Source organism: Mus musculus, chromosome 16 (genome assembly GCF_000001635.26).
Source record: "Mus musculus strain C57BL/6J chromosome 16, GRCm38.p6 C57BL/6J".
Lineage (NCBI taxonomy): Eukaryota > Metazoa > Chordata > Mammalia > Rodentia > Muridae > Mus > Mus musculus.
The window spans coordinates 44,541,025-44,558,215 of record NC_000082.6 but is presented as its reverse complement, the minus strand read 5'-3'; the positions used below and the strand labels follow the sequence as shown (position 1 = coordinate 44,558,215).

General features: G+C 47.2%; 1 protein-coding gene and 1 non-coding gene across 2 annotated transcripts in view; both read left to right on the top strand.

Annotated features, from left to right (window-relative positions):
* The window catches only part of Boc (biregional cell adhesion molecule-related/down-regulated by oncogenes (Cdon) binding protein), a 73,826-nt gene that overhangs the window by 655 nt on the left and 55,980 nt on the right, over positions 1 to 17,191 (top strand). The gene's annotated exons all lie outside the window — the stretch shown is intronic.
* On the top strand, positions 87 to 170 carry Mir3081 (microRNA 3081). The gene has a single exon (NR_037242.1). It is a non-coding gene; the product is annotated as a microRNA 3081 (primary transcript).

The following is a 17,191-nucleotide window of genomic DNA, read 5'->3' as shown; positions in this document are numbered from 1 at the left end:
GTTTCAAGCTGGAGGCTCACTTTGGGGCTCAGGGTGTTCTGTTGGGGTTCAGACGGAGTTTGGATCTCTGGGTTGGAGCTCGAGCGCTGGGCTGGGGCTCAGACTGGAGCTTGGAGCGGTGAGCTGGACTCGGGCTTGCGCTCCGATCTCTGAGCTGGGCTCTTGCCCGGAATCCCAGCGCTTGACTGGATCCGACTAGAGTCAGGGCCTGACGCCGCACGAAGTTCCCGGAGCCGCCACTGCTTGTGCTCCTCCGCCCAGCCGAGGGCCGCCGGGCTTCCCTCTCTTGCCCGGTCTGGCTCGGTTAGCTCCCGCGGTTCCCGGAAGCTGCTCCGGTGGTAGGAAGATTCAGACATCTTCCCAAACTCACCCCGAAGGGCTGACAGGGTGCCCTGGTTGCACAGCCAAGCGGTGGGAACAAGCCCACACTCGACACCGATTTGCTTCTTTAAGGGGAGAAGTTATCAGCGAGGTTTTAAAAGGAAAATCCTAAGTCAGGGACCAAGGGAGACCAAAAGCTAAACAGCTCTTAAAAAATCTTCTTGGCTGGACCGGTGGATGGGAGGCACTGAATTAATTGGCATCCAGAGGTGTCTGTGAGAGTAAAGCATCAGCAAGAGGTGTGTGTGTGTGTGTGTGTGTGTGTGTGTGTGTGTGTGTGTGTGTGTGTGGTGTCCCACTGGGGTTTTGTTTCTATTAACTATGAGAAGGTTGAGAAGTGATTTTGTGGGTCAAGTGGTAGAGAAGGCTGTGGAAGAAAGGGAAAGGCAAAATGAACTTTCTGCGGGGATTACGAAGGGTCTGTCGGTTTTCCTGGTGGAAAAGAACTCAGGGGTTGAGAGACTGGTCAACCTGGAGGTGGCTCTGTTGACTTTTGGAGATGGGGTGACCCATGCTCAGTCCCTTGAAACAAGAGTTGTCCTCTAGGGATGTGGCAGTTTCGTCTAAGAATACCCAAACCACATACCAGCAATCCCAAACAGGCACTTTCTGGGTGTGGTGAGGTGCCGTGTGCTCCCTTATTCTTTCCCAGCAAGCTCCATGGCAGCAAGTGTGTGAACTGGAGTTACCTCTTACCGGATGACTGGAAAAGCGTGCTTCTGCTTCAGGCCATGTGCCTGAAATGTCCTGGACCAGCACGTTTGTCACCTAGCTCTTTGTTGTCCAGAATTTTGAAAGCACAGATCGCTTAATGAATGTAGCATCATGGATTCTTGAATATTGTAAACACTTCTGATTTATTCTACCACTGGCTTCTAAATCTAAGTAACCTCGCCCCATGATCTTCTTTCCCTCCTTCTTCCCTCTCTCCCTCCTTCCCCTCTTCCATTCCCTCCTTCCCTTCCTCTCTCCTTCCTTTCTTTTTCTTTTTGCATCTTTTGCCTTGGCCATAAGTCTTCTCCAGAATAGCGTGGAAACCATTAAAAAGGTCTTGTTAGATCAACATGAAGGGCTTGGGTGTCCATACATCTGGATGTCCTGTTTTCTGAGCTTTACTTAAAGTGACTCTGAGGCAAGAGGTTGGCCACTTTGAGGTGTGGAACAGGTTTCCCAGGAGCTCTCTGAGGTCTTATAATTGGCCCTTCTTAATGGTCTAATAATTGAGACCCAGGAGGTTCCCATGGCAATCTTGAAGTACTCTGGGGTCAGCGGGACAGAATCGGGGTGGAAACAGCAGTAGAGTTATGACTTCCCAGCTAGATGACTTTTCAGAGTGAATTTATGCAGAGGCAAAAAATAAAATAAGTTATAGTCCCCATGTCTATTGGCTGCCACGGCCAGCTCCTGTGGAGACTCGGGATTTGTTCCTTCAGGATGAGGCTGCCTGTACCTATGCAATCCAAGGACTGAGGTCTCAGACACTGGCCCTTTGTCACTCTTTTATGATATCTCAGAAACACGACATTGCAAGGGACTTTCACTCAGGAGAAGAGGCCAAATCATGGGCAGTTGGAAGTGAAAGTTGACAGAGTCCAGGATGGGCAAGTTCCTTGGCCACAGCTGGAGAGGAAGAATCTAGAGGACCCTGCTTTGCTGCCAAATGATTGTCCAATTCATGATAAAGACTGTAATTTATGTCCCTTTCCATCCTCCAAATGGGCCCAAGGTTTTGTTGTCTTTGAAGTAATTTTTCAGTGGTATGAGATCCCTGCTCTCTTCCAGGCCTCTCTGTGGTTTCCATGGTCTGACGGTGAATAGGAGATTTTATTCATGAAGTAATTCTGTTCACTTCCCCACAGGCTCCTGGGGTTTAAGAAAAGAGGGCAAGAAGTGAGGCTGAGGACCACAGTGGTCCAGGGGCCCTGGGGGGTCTGGGTTCAAACTTCAGTCGTCACTGATACGCTTAGTCACTCCAGGGTTCATCTTTGTGTCTTTCCAACAATAGCTGAAGATCCAATTGCACTTGGTAATTACCGCCTCATACTTTCTGGCCTCTGAATAAGAAAGAGCTAACCAGGTTTCAGAAGATGTTATTATACACTGGGAGTTTGCTTTCTTTCCTCCACTCTCTAAGCTCCCTTATTTTGGGGGAAGGGAATGGAAATGGGAGAGGAAAGAGTGATATGTTTCCATCTTGGAAAAAAAAAAAACATTTACTTTAACATATGTAATTTCTTGTCACTTAAACATGCAACAAACATTTACAGTGCATCAGACACCAGGATGGGAGCTCCCTTCTCCCAGGAGAGTAAATGTTTTTCATCAAAGAGTAGTTCCCCTCAGTTTTTACTGACTGTATAAACTTCTACTAATATTCAAAAAATGTTTTTATAATTACCCATAATCCCATCCTATAATCAACTTCTTACTTTTCATTTGTGCATATGTACTCTTTGCAGCTGTGACGAAAATGTAGACTGTTGTCATCAGACATCTGAAGTATCTTTATAATTGGACCAAAGACTCACAGAGAACATATATACGTGTGTGTATGTATATGTATATGTATGTGTGTGTATATATATATATATATATATATATATATATATATATATATATACACACACACACACACACACTATCACATTGCTGTTGGTGAGAATAAATAAAATCCTAAGTATGCTCTCCTATGAGACCCTAACATGCAATATTTTTTATAAATTGTGAGTCCAAATCACCTGTTTGGAGTAGGGAAGTTGGTAGAGCATGTTTGTTTTAAATCTAGAAACCTATACTTACAAAAGTGGTCCAAGGGAAGAACTTTACCTCTCTGGTCCCTCAGGGTTGGCTAGAGTCAGGATAGGATACAGGAAAAAAGTGCTAAGGATGGCTCAATGTGAGTGGAGCATCAGTCCTGAAACTCTATACACATTGCTTCCGGCTGGCCACTGCCCTCAGCTGCCTCTTCAGTGAGCCTCCTTCTTCGAGCTTGTCCCTCCTTCCTTGATCTTTCTTCTGTTATCCACTCCCCCCTTTGGTTTTCACCACAGCCATACTGAGAGTCCCCAATGCCCACCCTACAACCACCTCACAATTACCCAGCATCTATCCATCATGTGGAGCAACCCCACGACCAGTTTGCTGTTCAGCTTTAAAATGCACATTTCTCATCTTTTATATGTGCTCCGTCTTAGCGGTGCCAATACCCCCTGCTCTGGGTTGACCAAAGAGCAGCTGACCCTTGATGTCTGACAAGTTTATTCCTTGTCTACTACCCTGTCATCCAGGGCACTGTCCTTATTAAGTATCAGGCCCACTTATGTATCTTTAAGAAGTATTTTGTGAATGTTAATGAAAGTGTTCTGCTGGAGGCAAAGGTAATGCTTTTGTAAAAATATAACTATTGTACTTTATTGCTTATCAGCTCCAGCAAGGAGGTAGGTAAGTGGGAAAGTGAAGATGCCTGTGACCTTAGAAAAAGTGTTTTTATTCCCCTTTCTTATTCATAAAATGGATTAATAAGGGATTGCTACGGTTTATAGCACTATACCTCGTAAGCAGCAACGACTTCAGAACTCTTATTTTCATTGTGCACAAGATGAAACAGCTCTATTTCTTCAGCCTTTGAAACGGGCTTCATGAACTCCATGACCCGTGAAGTCTTCTGAGTGTTCACCTGCGGGTAGCAGTGAAGGAGTTGAAGCCGTAGGTAAGCTTTGTGTCCTTGGTCTTCTCTCTCGGGCCTGCTGAGTCAGCTGTTTGTTCCCGGTCTGTGTTACCACTCTGACAGTGTTTCTCATCCGTCAGTCCTGGAGGAGTCCAGCTTTGAATGGAACGTAGATTAGGGTTGCTTGGTTCTAGTTGCTCATACATTCCTGTAGGCTGAACTTGTGGTGGCCATGTGAACCCCTTCTCCCAAAGAAAACCCTGTCAGATATGTTGGAGACAGATCATGAAGAGATTTGGAGTCTAAGCTTGCTATGGAAAGACCCTGCATAGGTTTGAGTGAGGACTACCACCTGTTTGTGTCTCTGTCAGTGGTATCTCAGTGAATGCCTTGTGGTCTGATGTACCAGGCATTGTTTATCTCACAAAAAGCAGAGGGATTCTGCTTCTTACTGTCCTAAAATATAGCTAGGGAATCATTTCTCTTTTCCTAATGACAAATTTGGCCTTCTCTTCAAAGAAGGCCTTTGATGTTTGGGATAAGATTATTGAGCAGAAAGAAGAAATCATAGCAGTAATGCACAGTGAATTCACTCCAGTTGCCAGAGGACATGTTGAGAAAGTAACTGGAGAGTGAGGGGTAAGCTGACTAGAGAAAAATAACCCCAAAGAAGCCAGGGTGTGGGAATACACCAGAAGAGCTTTATTCTTCTCAGAAGTGAGTTTGGACAATGTTAGCTAAGACAAAGGTAAGGAAGTGGAGCCTTCACCATTGCATCACTGAAGAGTTTTTAGAGGGAAAAGGAGACTTTGTTTCTCTCTCAAGCCCATCAGCTTTCTCTTGGGGATAAGAGGAAAACCCTGGTGGCACACTCCTTTAATCCCAGCACTTGGGAGGCAGAGACAGGAAGATTGCTGTGAGTTTGAGGCCAGGCAGGACTACATAGAGAGCACCCGTTTCAAGAAAGAGAAGAGACAGATAGACACAGAGAGACAGACAGAGTACAGAGTCAGAGATAGGCAGAGACAGACAGACCGACAATTAGAGAAACATGCACTTGAATGTAACATCTTGCTCGCCTGTTGCAATTGCTCCTAGATATACAGATTTCCGCAATAGGTGTAGATGACTCTATAACGTCTGTCTCAAAGTGGCAGGTGAAGGGAGATGTGTTTTAGGGGCAACCAAGTCACTAAGCTTCCCAGTCACCCCCCAGCCTCCTGGGCTTCCGAGAGATGGTCATCACACTGGAGATGGCTGTAGACAGCTGGTCTTTAGGGGACCCCACCCAGAAAAGGCTAAAAATGGGACCCCTGGAGAAAGCCCACCACCACCACCACTTTCCCTGGCCCTACCAATATTTTTCCAGATTAGACTAAGGCAAGTGCCTTTACTAGTCTGCTCTTACCTAACATTACCATCCCAGCGGGTTTATTAGGTATAGGTCATAGTTAATTGAGGAAAATTGGGGGGTTCTGGGTTTATTGGTTTTCCATGAAAGGAGAGACTGCCTTAATCATTTCACAAATCACCTCTCCCACATGATTTGCTTTCCGAAGACTGTCATCTTGCCATAGTATTGTAGCTTACTTTTTTCCACAGCTGTACTCAAAGGAGGGCAAGCTGTTAACCTGTCAGTTAGCACACAGGGCCTCCTTTTGTAAAAGCAACTGCATCAAGTCTCGGCTGTTCACAGCTCTTTACCTCTGTGCTTCTGAAAGGATATTTTGTAGCAGGCAAATTGTATACTCTCTGTTGCCTTTACAGATTGGAGTTAGATCCCTGTGTATCACCTCACAGGCAGGTCCCTGCAACTCTTCCTTCAGACCCTGAGACCTCTCTGGTGGTCTGCCATCTGTGAAGGCGGAGTCATCCCCAGGTGACAGCCCTGTCAGGTGATTTTTTTTTCCTTCTCTAGGCCTCCTTCTGTTCAGCAGTAGAGGCTGGGATAGCAGCCTGGCTCTGGCCCTGCTGGACTGTGGCAAGTTGCCAGCTATTTCCAGTGGGTGGTCTTGGACAATAAAAGATGGGGGCTGAGGGAGCTTAGCTCTCCTCCCCAAAGGGAGACAACAAGGTGGCTTTCTATAGGTGGACTTTACATAGGCGGCCAATCCCCTTGTCACAGACACACCACTCAGGTCTTGAATGTGAAGGAGAAGAATTGAGAAGCCTGTCTGAAGGTGGTTATTGTACACCGTTAATTTTTGTTCCCCTAAATTTTTTTTTTTTTACAAACAAAGCCTTGTGTTTAGGTACAAATGTGTGAGCACACAGGGGCAGCAGGTAGCCTTCATTCTACAAGGGAAAGACTGCACACACTCACTTCTCAGAGAAGCAAACCCCACTCAGCTCCGCCACTCAGGGAGGCAGCCAGTCTCAGTGCTGAGAGGCGGGCCAGCAGTATCTGCCTTTTCCAGAAATGGAGAGAGTTAGCATTGTTTACAGAGCACCTACTGTGTGCCAGGCTTCGAGCCAAGCACTGCTTTATCCATGCAACCCTTCCAGCAGTCCTGTGAGGACAGACCCCATCAATGTACTCTGCAGATGAGGGAGCCGAAGCCTAAAGAAGTTCAGGGACTTGTTTTGGTCTCCCAGCTGGTAAGTGGCAGAGCCAAGATTGCATTACCGGCTGCTAACTCCAAAACTCTCATTTTTAAAACAAACAAGAAAGAAGGGGGGTGGGGAGGGGGGGGGACAGACAATCTCTTTTCCAAAGCAAAAGACCCTTGACTTGGGAAAACTGTTTCTTTTGTAACTAACTGGAAATAAGGGGTGGGTGGGAGGGATTGCTTATTAGCCTTGCCTTAAATCCATTAGTATAAAACTAGAGCATTGGAGGGTCAGACAGCACCTGACGCCAGGCTCTGTGGCACAGCCTGTGTCGCCCTGTAGGTGGTGGTGAGGGTCACATCCACGTTGTGTTCATCTCAGAATATGCTTCTTGAGACTTTCCTTCCCCCTGGGACACTGTCTGAATCGCAGGCATCTTTGCTCCACTGTGGCTGCCAGATGCATCCTTTTGCACCTAGGATCTTTGCAAGTCTAATCAAGCAGGCCCTCCATTCCCTCAGTGGGGGGAGGGGGGAGGACTGTTTGGCCTAGAAGACACTTTGACTGGTCAGGAGAAGTGGCTGCTTGTAGAGAAAAATACCCCGGGGAAGGAAGTAGCAGCTTTGACAGACAGGTAGCTGGCTGGGAGCTGCTTCCTTGCAGGCAAATATTCAGAAGGCAGCCAGCAGAAAGGATCGGACAGGCAGTTACCTGCACGATTACTAAGCACCCTCCTCCCTCCACGCTTAGGGTTGTGCTGGGGGTTTTGGTGCAGAGAATGTGTGGGGGTGTGAGATATATGTGCATAAGTGTGTGGGTATCTGTGAGGATGTGGACAATTGTTGTGGTGTGAGTGGGGAGGGCAGAGGACATCAGCCTTGGGTGTTGGTGTTTGCCTTCCATCTTGTTTAAAATGGGGTCTCTGTTGTCTTCTGCTATGCATACCAGGCTTTACCTGGGTTTCTGTAATCCTCATTCAGGTCTTCCCACTGTGTGGCAAGCAGTTTTCCTTAATGAGCTATCTCCCTAATGCCTAATGTTGGTTGCTTAGGTTCCTTATTTTTCTCAAACAGTTGCAGGAAGCCTGAGGCCATGATATTCTGGAAGTGGAGAGATATGGGTACCTGGGTTTACAATGTAGCCATGTGATAGAGTAAGGGAGTGTTTGTCATCACAGGCTGCCTCTTCTCCATGCTTGCGGATGCAGTGAACTGGCACAGGAGACACAATGAAAACCTTCTGCTGGCAGCTGGCAAGCCCAAGCTGTCACATCTGTGCTCACTCACCTTGAGTTCAAAGATAAGAAATTCCAGGGAATTAGCCAGAGGTCTGCTGGGCTCAAGGGATCTGCCTCTGTGGGTGTGCTTGTTTTCCTTTGCAAGATTCTGAAGAGAAGGCCATTCGATCAACATCAGAAACTCTCCTGGGTTCTTCCAGACCCACATTCTTTCCCTCCCTCTGGGAAAAGGGAGCCGAGGGTCTCGGGGTCCCATAGGACTTGCAAAAGAAAGAGATAGGTTATTTATTGCCTGAGCAGGCAGGTCTGCAGGGAAGCACATTAGAAGGCGGCATGCTGGGGGCATATATTTCTCAGGAGAGTCAGTGTGCCTGGAGCTATTCCAGGTGTAAGATGTGTATCGTCCCAACTAAGGGGAACCAGACTGGGTTCACCATGACTTGGCCAATCTCTGGGATGTGACCCTGTCCAAGTTACCGGAACATCAGGATCCCTGTTTCTTAAGGCTGTTAAAGGGAAGGCAAGCCCCCCCCCCCCCCCCCCCCCCGCACATAAAGCACCGAATGTACTGTGAGCTATTCGTAGACAGCGGCTTGTGCTAAAGAGGAAGAGCGAAAGGAGCATGCCCAGAAGAGAGGCTTTGCTGGTGGGCTCCCCATTGACTCCAGGCCTCCAGAAAAGGATGGAGGATAGAGAAGAAGAGGAGCACAGTATGGTGGGGCCAGGCCTAGTTACTGGCTGGATACTCCCTTGATAGCCTTGGCTCTGCTGCTTCTCAAGGGCAGCACATCTCAGCCTACCCAGTAAGCCAGGGATGCTGGCACCGTCCTCCACTCTGCTCTCTCTCTCCTCCCCCACCTTGTTATTTATTTCTTATCTCTGTGCGGTGCTGGGGATGGAACCTAGAGCCTCCCACATCTTGGCAAGCACACGGCCAATGAGTTACACCATCAGTCCTTGACAATTTACCACCCTAGTCTTCTATGTGCGTTACTGAACGGCACTGTGGAGATCAGTTTGTTTGTTTTGTTTTTTCTGCTGAAACCTCTCTGTTGCTCCTGTTTCTCCAAATATCATTGGCTCCACTCCTTCCTGGTCTCCTTCACCTGGCCTGCTTTCCTACCTCCACAGCACAGCACACAGGTCTCCTTGTCTCCTCAAACTAGCTGGGCAACCTTCCTGTTCAGGACTTTTGCCCTGCCTTGGTCTTCTGTCAGGAAGGCTCTTCCCCATGTCCTTCCCTCGTGTCACAAGGCTCCCCTGTTGCTTCAGCCTGGTACCCTCTATCAAGCAACACTCTCCCACCATCCATCTCTCCCTTCAGACTAACCACACTTCCTCATGCTGTCACTTCCTGACATATACTTATTTGTTCATTAACACATCACCTTCTCCGCAAAATGAGGTCAAGACTTTGTTTTGTTCATCAAAGCCCTTCTGTGTCTAGAATAGACATCTGTAAGACTCCTATCAACCTTAAAACCCCATGTGATAAGAGTTTCCAACAAGGAGCTGGGTAGTGGTGGCACACACCTTTAATCCCAGCACTTGGGAGGCAGATCTCTGAGTTGGAGGCCAGCCTGGTCTACAACAAGTACAGCCAGGACTACACAAAGAAACTTTGTCTGGGGGCGAGAGTGGGGTGGGGAGAGAGAGAGAGAGAGAGAGAGAGAGAGAGAGAGAGAGAGAGAGAGAGAGAGTTTTTCCAACAATGAAATATAGTTATCCCTGGTAGCCACAGGGTCCATAACTGTGAATTCAATCAACATCAGATTGAAAATTTTATTTAATTGCCTCAGTACTAAACATGTACCACCTTTCCTTGTTATTCTCCCCTAAACAACCCAATATGTTTGCTATTTACAGAACAGTTATAATGTGTCATAGTTAGAGTTTCCATTGCTGTGAAGAGACACCATGACCAAAGCAACTCTTATAAAGGACAACATTTAATTGGGGATAGCTTATAGGTTCAGCAGTTTAGTCCAATATCACCAAGGTGGGCAACATGGCAGCATCCAAGCAGACATGGCACTAGAGAAGGAGCTGAGAGTTCTACATCTTATTCCAAAGGGAACCAGAAGAAAACTGTCTTCTAGGCATTTAGGAGGAGGATCTCAAAGCCGACTCCCCACAGTGTTATGCTTCCTCCAACAAGGCCACATCTCCTCCAACAAGGCCACACCTCCTCCAACAAGGCCACACCTCCTCCAACAAGACCACACCTCCTGCAACAAGGCCATACCTCCTCCAACAAGGCCACACCCCCTCCAACAAGGCCACACCTCCTCCAACAAGGCCACAACTCATAGTGCTATTCCCTGGAACAAGCATATTCAAACTGCCACACAGTGTATTATTATAAGTGATCTAGAGATGACCTGTATGTATATTTGGAGAATTAAGTTAGATGCAAATACTATACACACTATTTTATGTGAAGAACTTGAACGTCCACAGATTTGGGCCATTCTTAGGTAGACCCTGGGGCCAGTTCCCACAGATATCAAAAAGACAACTACATCTATCCATAGACTCATACAGGCAATGCATTCTGGGATATGTGTCTATGGGAGTACCCAGAGAGGAGGCTTTGCACCTGTTTTAGCAAAGCCTGAGAGTGGTGTACAAGACCACAGCACAGCAGCCATTTCTTCAGATGGCAGATTTCAGGAATGTTCACAGGTGAGCCATCTGTCCCTCCCGATGTCCTCTCTGTCCTTCTTCACACATTTCAACAGAGTTTATTGAGCATCTACTTTTGGTACTTCACAGCCTGCCTGAGAGGTACAAAGAAGCTTTGTGGTACATTTGATAAATACAGGGTACCCTGTGTCTTTAGGGTACCCTGTGTCTTCATTACAACATCACACAGACTCATTGCCCCACTGCCTAAAAAGACTTCCTTTGAACCTGCTCTTCTCTCCCTCCTTCCTTCAGGTGCCCAGTGATACTGATCATGTCAGGTAGCTGAGATCACCCAGGTGGGCGATCTGTCACAGGCCACTGTTCTGTTTCAAACACGGCTCTCTCTCTCTCCTTGTATTTCATGTGTGTATCCAGCTAGGGAGGTAGAGGCTGGCAAAGCAGGGCTTCAAGCCCTTTGCTGGCTCCCACTTGACCTGAGCCCTGTGGTTCCACAGTGTAGCCCCTTATCATCTTCTATTGGCCTTGTGGCTGTGGTGCTACTGTCAGAAGCTAGCTGTCTATGTTTGAGTTCCCCATCTGGAAGTATCAGCTGGGCTGATCTTCCTGTGCCGGTTTGTAGGTTTGTAAACACACAGGCAGGAGGAGCACATGGGGCTGTTTGTTTTACTTAATAGTGTGGAAATGTAAGTTCCCCAGGCAGGTAGCGCCCCTGCACGCCAGCATCCGGTGGCAGACCACAGGACCCTCAGCCTCAGAAGTCATGGCTTTCAGCCCCGCCCGGGTTCCAGTGGTGTCTGTGTTCAGCCCTTAGAGTGATGGGGCCTTGGGGCTTGTTTTGTGGTCATTAAAAAGGAAGCCCAACCAAGACGCAAAAAGATCCAAAGAAACGATGAGACATTTTCCTGCCGAAAGGTACTTACTTGGTTCTCGTCAGCAATGAGGACTGGGATTCCCGATAAATTCAGCAGCAGAATCTTCAGTATTGAAGGTACTCACTGCAAAGGTCTGGGCTCTCTGGGGAACAGGCAATGGGAATGGATTTAACACTGGGAGCAGATGGAAGGTGCTCTTCCAACTCCACTCTAGCATTGGACCAAATTTCAGGGCGTGTGAACGAGAGACCACAGCATCATCTCAAGCAAGCTGACAAGTTTAAAGTCTAAGGAGGTAGACTCAGTAGAGTGAGTTCCAACACTGAGAACAAGAAATTTAGACCCCGATTCCATTTGTGCTCGGACTGAGCAGAGAGAAGAGCTCAGAGGAGGTAGTACCATCTCACATTGAAAGATGTCAACCAGACGTGTCAGGCTCAGCACAGAGGAGGAATCAAACTGGTCAGAAGCCCCCTGGAAGTCAGTTTTTAAACAGGAAGCTCTGTGCTGATGATCCAAATCTATCCACGTCTCCACTGTCTGTCTTATTCCCACTCAGTCTCCAATCTATAACCTGAGCAGTGAATACTTTGGCTGCCAGTGAATGGCTTTGGGTTGCCACGATATTCTGACCCTCATGATGTACACACTGGTGATATACCTGTTGCTGAGACCATAGGGATGAATACAGTGCATATGTGGACAACACTCTACTGTCAAGCTTCCCTTGCTATAACTGTGCCCTCCCAGTGGAGCCTCCTGGTTTGTGTTTGGTGTCTGTAGCTTGTTAGGCTGTGACTACTGACCATCCAGAAGTCCTGGTCTTTCCTCAGTTAGCCTGGGGGAGCAGAAGATAGAGGTCTGCTGGGACAGATGAATGTGGGACCCATGTTCTTTACATAATGCAGCCTCCAGTCTCCAGTCATCCTGTCCACTCAGTCACACTCTTTATCTCGTTTCCTAAGGGACTAGACAGTGAAAATTCTGAACAAGAACTTGGGGGTAGCTTTGATAGTTATGCCAAGTGGTATGTGAGCCAAAAAGAAGATAAAGATATGATCTGGCAGTGCATTTTGTTATTTGGTTTTGATTCTGATATTGGCAAGTTGGGAGTTTCTCAGGAAATCTGGTTATAAATATCCTATGCTGGTCCTTTTTAAAATTGCCTATAGCATAAGGCACAATGGGGCAGTACCAGACCTTTCTATGGTCCCCCTGTGGTCAGAGGTTCGAGGAAGTACGGGGTGGATCTTGCTTCACGTGGGGGTCTTGGTGACAGGACAGCTCTGGTGTGGTCTGGGTCTTCTCCAATATGATATCTCCAGAGCAATTGTAGAATTGGGGCTAAGCTCCCAGGTTTGCTTCCCTACCCCCACTCCTCTCCAGAAAAATCGAGCCTCCAGGGCAAGTGGCACAGGGAGGCTCCTTAATAATTAAGTCCTGTGTGCTTTGAAAGTCAGGAAGTGAAAAGGACGTGCGTGGCCAATTGAATCGGAATCCTAGGCAGGCAGAACTAATCTTTCCCACACTTGAAATTAACCAAATGCCTGTGCTAATGTCCCTGGAACGGGCAGGGAAAGGCAGAGAGACCTTGATCTCTGAATCTCAGGCAAGAAGACGCATGTGTCCCTGTGGGACTTGAGGTGGGGGTCTTGGGCCTGGCTTCCTTGTGTGGAGAATGCCACCCACTAAAATGCATGACGCCCATTACGGCCTCACTGCATAGTTCCTTGGGGTTACTAACACTGAGCTATGATCACTTCTGGGACCCTTACGTCCCAGAAGACTTCCCACGGCACAGCGCACACTCCATAAGCAGTCACCACAGTGGCCAGCAGAGCAGCTTTGCACTTGGCCAGGTATTTATTGAGCACCGTGTCTCCTTCCTTCAATATGCGTACATCTCAGCTTCCAAATAAAAACAAGCATTCATTTTGCACCAGACAGTAGCATCCTCGTGTCTCTTCAGAAGACCGCTTGACTCAGACTCTGAGTGGTGTTAGTTTTTTGTGACAAAATAGCTGAGGTAATCACTTTAAAGGGAAGAAAGAGGGGAGAGGTTGCTTGGTTGTTGCTTTTTTGTTGTTTGTTTTTGTCTGCTAGGTTTTAGGTCATGACCAAATGTCTCCATCACTCTGGGCCTGTCAGGAGACAGAGAGCATCATGTCGGGTAGTGCATTATGGGGGAATTCCATTCATTCATGGGAGCCAAGGGAAAAAGGAGGGAAGAGCTGTGGGTCTCAACATCCGCTTTAAGGGAATGTGTCTAACGATCTAATGTTCTTCCATGAGACCCTATCTTCCAAGGCTCCACCACCTTCCAGTAGCTCAATGGACTGTCAACTACCCCTTTAACATATGGACCAATGCGGGGCCGGGGGAGGGGTGAAGGTGAGGATTAAAGCTAAACAGTTACTTAGATGGCCACAGTTGTCATCATCATTATATTATTACTTGGGACCTGGCATACTTTGCAGATTTTTAAAAAAATAATCTGCCAAGAGCTCATATTTTGAAACATTGGACTGTTCAGAGTTTTGTTAATTGACAATTGGAATTACATCAAACTAATACATCAAACAAATGCCATTGCAAAGGAAACAACCAACAAATGAAGAGACAGCCTACAGAATGGAAGGAAATTCTGACACAGGTCGAAATCGGTAAGAGAGGATCAGCCTAGGTGCCTGTTAACATATGCATGGATAAAGGGATATGGAACACACACAGGAGAAAGTATCACTGTAAAGAATAATAAAACTCTACCAGTTGCAGCTATAGCAAGTGCAGGGTTGGTCTGCCTCTTGGCCTGAGACATCCAGAAGGTTCCAAGGTTATGTACCTCCTCTATCCAGACCTGAGAACCTACTGAAACCAGCTTGGCAGAGCTGTTTGTCCTAATGAACAGGACTTTGGGTGGATAGGAGTTCCTTGAAGTGGCTAAAGGCTTGAGGTTATCTTATCATAGTTATCCTGTAGCTGATAAATGCTTAGCAACATTGTTTTCTAATCTAAAACCTCAAACAAACATAAAGGCAGAAAAAGAGTATCACAAACCCTAAGCACTTATAGCAGCCATTCTTAATCCGTGGGCTGAATATCACATATACTGCACATCAGATGTTTACATTATAATTCATAATAGTAGCAAAAGTAGTTATAAAGTAGCAACCAAAATAATTTGTGGTGGGGGGGTCTTCATAACGTAAGGAACTGCATTAAAGAGTCTCAGCATTACGATGGCTGGGAACCACTGACTTGTGGGGGTATTTTAAGCTTATTTTCCTGCTACAGGTTTAATAACTATGATCCGTGAAGCTAGTGAGCAATGGTTAGAAACATGAATGAGGACAGGCAGATTTCATTATGTGCCTCAAAGTCCTGGAGATGAGGCTCATTGGGGAGGAGATGGCTGCTGAACTTTTATGCAGAGCTTTGGCTTCAAGGCCCAGAGGGGTTTGGCTGTTGGAGGAAGGAGATGGCCTAAGCAGTGGGGGGATGGGGAAAGATATGCATTTGGACAGGGAGCATCTCACGCAGATGAAGTCTCCCAGCTCAGAGCCACCTGTGCTCTGTCTGCGCCTGAGCAAATGCTAGCCCCACAGCTCCTTCTTGTGGAAAGCTGCTGGCCATGGTGAATTATCAGACAATAAAGAAGCCTAGCCCACATCTGGTTACCATGCAAACAGATGAACATTTCCCTTTTACCGAAGGGCATCACTTGGCATGGTTGTGCATACCTGTAATCCCAGTTCCCTTCAGAGATGGAGGCAGGATGGTCAGCATTTCCAAACCATCCTGGGCTACAGAGCAAAATAAAAGCAAGAGCAAAACAGAAATCAGGAGAGCTTTTTGGAGGCATCTGTGTGTCTGCAGAGGTCTGTAGCTCTCTGAGTACCTACTCTATTTTAGAGTTGGTATTTTACTCTCTGAATGTTCTTCACCTGGAGTCAGTGACTATCAAGGTGGACGTTTTGTTTGTTGGTTGGTTCACATTTCACCCTGCTGACATTTACTATGCTCTGGGAGAGTGCGTCAGAGGTGGATGTTACAAGGCTTCTTATTCCAGGGAATGCTGAGATTATTTTCTCACCTCAGGGCAGTGGCCAGACCCTCAGGTTGGATTTGCCAGCAGTCTGTGTTACTCTACACTGTTAGCGTCCCCTTTTCAGAAGCGGACTCTTGGTTCCCTGCTTGAATGTCAACTTTGAAGGGCCCAGGATTTAACTGGTGGTCTCCACTGAGTGACTTGTGAGGCAATTCCAGGAGACCATGTGATTCCTCTGGGTAGCTATGAACAGGGTGAGTCCTTAGCAGGCAGAGACTTCAGGAAGGGTGTGTTGGCTCCCTGAGCAGAGGAGTAGGAGCCTTGGGCCCTGACTTTCCGCTGCTGGCCTGCCTGCACCTCCCCTCTCTGCTTACCCTTTCAGTTTAAAGCCCCAGCCTGATTCTCCCCGTCCCATGCATGCATGGTGTGTGTGTGTGTGTGTGTGTGTGTGTGTGTGTGTGTGTGTGTGTGTGTTTAAATTTTTATTCTTGGCAGAAGTTAAGACACAAAATGGATTTGGAAGCAGATGAAACCAGTCTGGGTATAAGTTGGGCAGCAGACAGCTTCATTCCTGGAGTGGGAGGGCCCAAGGCAGCAGGCCTTGGACTATGATGTGGGGGTGGAAGTTTGTCTCCTCCTCCTGTGGGGACCAGGAAGGCCTGGGGCTGAAGGCAGAAGCTTTAACCCTTTGGGTTGTCAAACAGTGTTCCAGTGGGGTCCAAATCCTCTGGTCTTATCTGCTGATTAATGGAAGTGGGGCCCCCAGATATACCTCTTCAGGATCTCCTTTTTGCCTTCATTAAGGGAATGTCTCTGCCTTCTTGGACTTTTGGTACAAGCAATTACATTTACAGATGCTTTGAAAACTGTCATTCCCTGTTAGCATCTTCCTTGGTACCAAGCCTCCAAGCCCCCAAGAGTAAGCAAAAAATCCCATTAGTCCCATGATTCAGGGACTAACTTGAGGGGCTCAGCTTGAGTCCTAGCAAAGGTGATTTTTGCAGTGATGGCATCTTGAGTTCTCCTTCTCCTCTTCCTCTTCTTCCTCCTCCCTTCTTCCTCCTCTTTCTCTTCCTCCTCCCCTTCCTCTTCCTCCTCCTCTCCCTCCTCCTCTTCCTCTTCTTCCTCCTCTTCTCTTCTTCCTCCTCCTCTTCCTCCTCCCTGTCTTCCTCCTCTTCCTCCTCCTTCTGGATATTTATTTCTTTGTGATGAAAAGGAATGAGGACTTGATCTGGGGGAAACTGAGAACAGCGGCACAAGAGTGAGGCCCTGAGTTTGATGCTCAGAACCCAGGTAACAATGCCAGGCCTGGTGGTGTGTGTGTGCTTGCAAGCTTGCCTGCTGTTCTGTTTAGGCTAATTGGTGAGCTCTAGGCCGGTGAAAGACCCTGTCTTGGCAGGAGGTGGTATTTTAAGGATGACACAAGGTTTTCCTCTGGTCTCTACATGAACACGTGTACCCAAACACACATGCTCTCTCATAAAGAAATTCAACTAGGGACCAGAAGGCTAAGTGACTCAGTGGTTAAGAGCACTTTCTCTTCCACAGAACCAGAGTCCCATGCCCAACCCACATGTCAGGTGGCCCATGACCAACCTCCTGCAGTCCTAGCTCCAGAGGATGCAGCACCTTCTTCTGGCTTCTACTGGCACCCACACACATGTGCACAGACACACATAACGGTAAAATACATAAACAAATCAAAGTATGAAACGGGGAAATTAACTTTAAAATTGTAAAACTTTCCTTAAAACATGATAGTAAGGTCTTGGCGCAAAACACCTTAT